This window comes from Chrysochloris asiatica, unplaced genomic scaffold, assembly GCF_000296735.1.
Source record: "Chrysochloris asiatica unplaced genomic scaffold, ChrAsi1.0 scaffold00341, whole genome shotgun sequence".
NCBI lineage: Eukaryota > Metazoa > Chordata > Mammalia > Afrosoricida > Chrysochloridae > Chrysochloris > Chrysochloris asiatica.
In genome coordinates this window covers 577,337-583,254 of record NW_006408859.1, presented here as the reverse complement: position 1 = coordinate 583,254, position 5,918 = coordinate 577,337, and positions in this window count along the sequence as shown.

The window sequence follows — 5,918 nt, the reverse complement described above, 5'->3', positions numbered from 1 at the left end:
GTCTGTTTATCTATCTGTACATTCGACCCTCTTTATCCACAGTTTTGCATCTAAAACTTCAACCAACCGCATAACAAAAATATTGAAGTGTGGAGTCAAAGCAATCTCTCAAAGACTAACAGACAAGCTAAAGAGCTATTTCTATAGCCTTTACATTAGAGTTGACATTATAAATAATCTAGAAATAATTTAAAGTACATAGAAGGATCTGTATAGGTTATGTGCAAAAACTATGCAATTTTATATTGAAGGGGCCTTAAAAAATCATGGAAAAATTCCATTATTGTTTAATTCCACTTTTCCATGAAGTTTTTGAAGACCCCCCTTCCCCCCGTATTAAGAGTATTGGGGATTTTGGTATCTTTGGAGTCCTGGAACCAAACCCTTGCCTCCCGCCCCCACCCTCATACTGAGGGAGGACTGTGTTTATTTTTTAATACGTGTACTTCCACCTACGTATGATTCTAGAAATATACTTATATTGGTTTCTATAATACAACTTAGTAAGTCTACCCTGTACAATTGAACCCAAAACCTATAGTAATTAAAGCTTTATAAAAAGAGAATTTGTTTTCTGTCTTATATTTCATCCTTTACAAAGGTAGACAGATCTCCTCTTGCATACTGCCAAAGATGACAGACAGCAAGAGCCATGAGGAATTTACGTTGTGTTTTGTATTTCGGAAAAATGACATCTCACAATGTAAAAACTTTTTTTAAAAAATGATGCTTTTCAATATTTCAGTGCACACTTCCAAAAACAAAAAATTCCGTAAACAACTTGCCTGTATAGACACAGGAATCCTGGTGTGACGCTGTAGGATAAGCACTGAACTGCTAACTGCAAGGTCAGTGTTCAAACCCAGCAGACACTCCTCAGAAACCCTATACAGGTTTGCTATGAGTTACAGCTGATTCAATGGCAGTTAACAACAGCAGCAGCATTTACACAAAAGACAGCATTTTAATTTCCACTATGAAAATGAAGAAACTGAGACTCCAGAAAGCGAAGCAGCTTGTACTCATTGTACAAGCTTCTTCCTTATGGCATTACGTCATCCTTATACTGACTATACTGTCAAGAGATTCTGCAGAAGGTGGCAAATAAAATAAAATTACATCAAATAAAAGGACCAATCCTCAGTATATGTGTTCTAGGACTTCATCGTCCTTTTAGCCATATGCTCCCTACTACTGCCCTAGAGCACCCCTTAAGTACTCTCTTAAGTGACCATGTATAGAGTTTCCCAAGAGCCGCTGGTGGATTTGAACCTCAGGCCATGTGGTTAGCAGTGCAGTGTTTATCCTGTTGAGCCACACCAGGACTCCCATTCTCTGTATAATAGGGTGCTAATACTTATGTGGCATTGTTAGACAAGCACTGGACTACTACACAAGGAGTCCTGGTATAGTGCTGTGGGTTAATGTGCAAGACTGCAAAGCCATTTGAACTGCAAGGTTGACGGTTCAAGCTCACCAGCTGCTCATTGGAAACCCTATACAGGGTCACTATGGGTCGGAATTGACTTGACGTCACTTAACAACACTAACCATAATGTCAGTGGTTCAAACCTACCAGATGCTTCTCGGAAACCTCTGACCGGGTTGCTATGAGTCAGAACCGACTCGACAGCACAACCACAATACATATTGGATTTGGTTCATAGGGTGACAAGCATCCTTGCAAGGTGAATGCTTAAGGTATTGCAGGGCTACTTAAAATGTCTGGGGGAGTAGTGGTTTGATGGTAAAATGACTACCTTTCCTTCCTGGAGACCCCAGCCAGGTTTGATTTGCAACAATGGACTTCATGCATGGCTACCAGCTGTCTGTCATTGGAGGCTTGCAGGTTGCTATGATGTCTGAACATGTTTCAGCAGAATTCTCAGACTAAGATAAACTAGGACGAAATACCTAGGGATCTTCTTCTGAAAATCAGCCAATGAAACAACCACTCAGGGTGTTGACACAGAACCGGGCAATGTTTCCTTCTGTTGTACATGGATCTCCATAAGTCAAGGGACAGACTCCAGGGTAACTAACAACAAAAACAACTACAAGCTATGGACAACATTGCAAAGTATGAGTATTCCTGAACACTTGTGTTCATAAGGAATCTGTACATGGACCAAAAGGCAGTTGTTTGAGCAGAACATGGGAACACTGAATGGTTTAAAATTAAGAAAGGTGTGCAATAGGGTTGTATTCTTTCACCATACTTATTCAACCTGTATGCTGAGCAAATCATCCAAGAAGCTGGGTTATATGAAGAAAAACATGCATCAGGATTGGAGGAAGACTCATTAACAATCTGCGATATGCAAATGATACAACCTTGCTTGCTGAAAGTGAAGAGGAATTAAAATACTTACTGGTGAAGATCAAAGACTACAGCCTTCAGTATGGATTGCATCTCAATGTAAAGAAAACAAAATGCTCAACAATGGACCAATAAACAACATTCATATCAACGGAGAAAAAATTGAAGTTGTCAAGGACTTCACTCTTCTTGGATCAACCATCAACACCCATGGAAGCAGCAGCCAAGAAATCAAATGATGTATTGCATTAGGCAAATCTGCTGTACAAGACCTTTTTAAAGTGTTGAAGAGCAAACATGTCAGCTTGAGAACTAGGGTGCGCCTGACCCAAGCCATGATATTTCCAATAACTTCATATGTATGCAAAAGCTGGACAGTGAATAAGGAAGACAGACCGTACAAGAATTGATGCTTTTTAGTTATGGTGTTGGAGAAGAATATTTGAAAGTGCCATGGGCTGATAAAAGAACCAACAGATCTGTGTTGGAAGAAGTGCAGCCAGAGTGCTCCTTGGAGGCCAGGATGGCCAAACTTTGTTTCTCATATTTCAGACATGTTGTCAGGAGGGACCAGTCAATGGAGAAGGATATCATGTTTGGTAAGGTGGAGGGTCAGAGAAAAAGAGGAAGACCCACAGCAAGATGGATTGGCAAATGGGCAGCATCAATGGGCTCAAGTGTGGCAACATTTGTGAGGTTGACCCAGGACCAGGCAGTGTTTTTGTTCTGTTGTGCATGGGGTTGCTATGAGTCAGTACTGACTCTTTGGCACCTAATAAAAACAACAACATATTTATAAACTCCAGTATTTACAATGTTTAGTAACTTATACAAGTGTAGTACAATGTTTGGCGTCCTGGTATAGTGCTATGGGACAAGCACTGGACCACAATTTTGGTTTGAACCACAAGCCACTTCTGGTAAACCCTATACAGGATAGTTATGAGTCAGAACCGACTCAACGGTGCTTAACAACAATGACAAGTACAAAGTTTACAATGTTTAGAAGCCCTGATAATGCAACAGTTAAGCCCTTGGCTGCTAACTGAGCCACGAACAACTCTGTAGGAGAAAAAACTTGACAAGCTGATCTCATATTGTTGTTACGTGACATCAAGTCAATTCAGACTCATAGCAACCTTGGATAGGGCTTCAGAGGAGTGCCTGCTGCATTTGCACTGCAGATCGCTTGGCTACTAGTTCAGTGTTTATCCTACAGCACCATACCAGGGCGCCCCATAAAGATTGTTGTTGTTATTAATTCTATTTAGTTGGTTCCTACTCATGGCACCCTTGTATAGGATTTCCAAGAAGTGCTGATGTGTTTGAACCACTGACCTTGTGGGTAGTAATCCATGCTTATCTTAAAGCACTACACCAAGACTCCTCCCATACACATTGGTGGTGATGATGGTATTCCAAGGCTGTAAATCTTCATGAGAGTAGAAAGCCTCTTTCTCTTGAGCAGAAGCTGATAGATTTGAACTGCTGACCTATTTGTTAGCATCCCAGTTCATAATCCACTACATTACCAGGGCTCCTTTCCATAAAGATTGTTGTTGTTAAGTGTTGTCGGGTCAGTGGGTTTCCGAGGAGCATCTGGTGAGCTTGAACTGCTGACCTTGTAGTTCAAACCAACTTTGCAGTCCAGTGTGGTAACCCACAGTACCACACCATAAAGATTACAACCCTGGAAGTCCTAAAGGACATTTCTACTATGGCCTATAAACTCAGAATTGACTTAATGGCACCCAATGACAGAACTTTACAAGCTTTTCTAATAATCTGCTTTTATTTTACAAAAGCATTGGTCAGTAATAATGGACTATGTATTGTAAAAATTGTTTCCTCATCATAGATAATCTGAGAAGCACTGGATTGAATGGCTTCTAAGGCTATTTCCATCTCTAAAGATGTGCAATGCTATTTCCGTTTCTGATCCCAATTTGCTGAATGATGATCTTATAAAGCAGGTTTGATATCTCTGCGTTTTCTCATCTGTCAAGCCAACTCAGTAATAAAATCCTCTCTCATTTTTTTTTCTTTTACACTCAAAGACAATGTATAGAATAAAGAGGGTTATTCTTATTCCATGAGCTTCCCCAAAGACAGAATTCTTGATTCACATTGTGTTAAGTAAACATCTTACCTAAGATGAGTCTCAAGTCCAGCTCTGGTTTTGCTGCTAAGTTATTTCCCTCACTGATTTTTGGCATCCTTGGCAAAAAAAAAAAAAAAGAGGGCATTGAGGATAATAATAAGATATCTAAAGACTCAGCATTTATTTTCTTAGAGCTGCAGGTAGATTTGTGTACTAAGTGAAGAAATGTGCTGGATCTGTGCCTGGAGCACAGCGGGTATTAATAAACAGTTGTGGAATGACAGAAGAATGAATGAATGAATGAATGTGAGTAGGGCAGAGACACTTCCCATTGTAAGAAAAAACAAAGAAACCACCAATTCAATAAGAGTTCTTTGTGCTTCCTAAAAGTTGTGGAGGTTGTGTTAAGGCATGTGTTCAAGCATCCTGCACAAGACGAAGGTGGACAGTGAAAGCCAGGATTTGGGTGGTTCCTGCATGCTGAGCAGTGAGACATATAGTAAGTCCACAGCATCTGCTACATTGGTTGGTCTTTGTGTTCCAGGTCAACAAGACAATCAAAGGATGCAGAACATAAAAGCCATCATCCACCTGGAAAGATCCCATTCTCAGATCCTGTACAGGTAACTCACTCCAAGAAAGACAATTCTCTCTCTCTCTCTCTTTTTTTTTTTTTTTTTTTTAACAGTTTGTAAGGTATTTGTTATAGGTAATCAGGCATAGAACTAGGGTCTGTGATTCTAGAGATTTCATTATACATTGAACAATAACCACCTACCTATGTAATTCCAAGCTAATCACTTTTATTTCAAGTTTTTATTGTAAATTGAGTGAAGATTACAGAGCAGATCACCAGTTTTACATTCAACAAATCCTATACTTTGCTTCATTACATGGTTGCAGTCCCTTCCACGTACCAACAGTTTTACCTCCATTCCTTCCTGTGACTCCTGGTACCTTCATCTTTCCTCTGATAATCTCCTTGTTGTATATTGCCTGCCCTGTCACCCATGTTAACATGTGTCTACCCTGTAGTCCATGAATAATATTCCCTTCTCCCTCCTCTGCCCCCCTGTAACCTTCATAGATTATTTCTTTTATCAAGAAAATCTTTAAAAAAAAACTTTTCACAACATTGGTCTCATACAATATTTATCCTTTTGTGATTGACTAATTTCACTCAGCACCATGTCCTTTAGGTTCAACCATGTTGTGAGGTGTTTCACAGATTCATCAGTATTCTTCAGCATTTTGTAGTAATTCATTGGATGTAAGTACCCAAGTTTATTTAACCATTCTTTTGTTGATGGACATTTAAGCCAGCTCCATTTTTTTTTAATGTTTTATTGTGAATTATGTGATAGTTTACATGGGAGAACATCAGCCTTACATTCATTCTATCATATATCGTCTCATTGCCATGGTTATAATCCCCTCCATGCAATCCTTCCCCTGTACCCCCCAGGTCTTCAGCACACAGTCGCTCTCCCTCTCTGG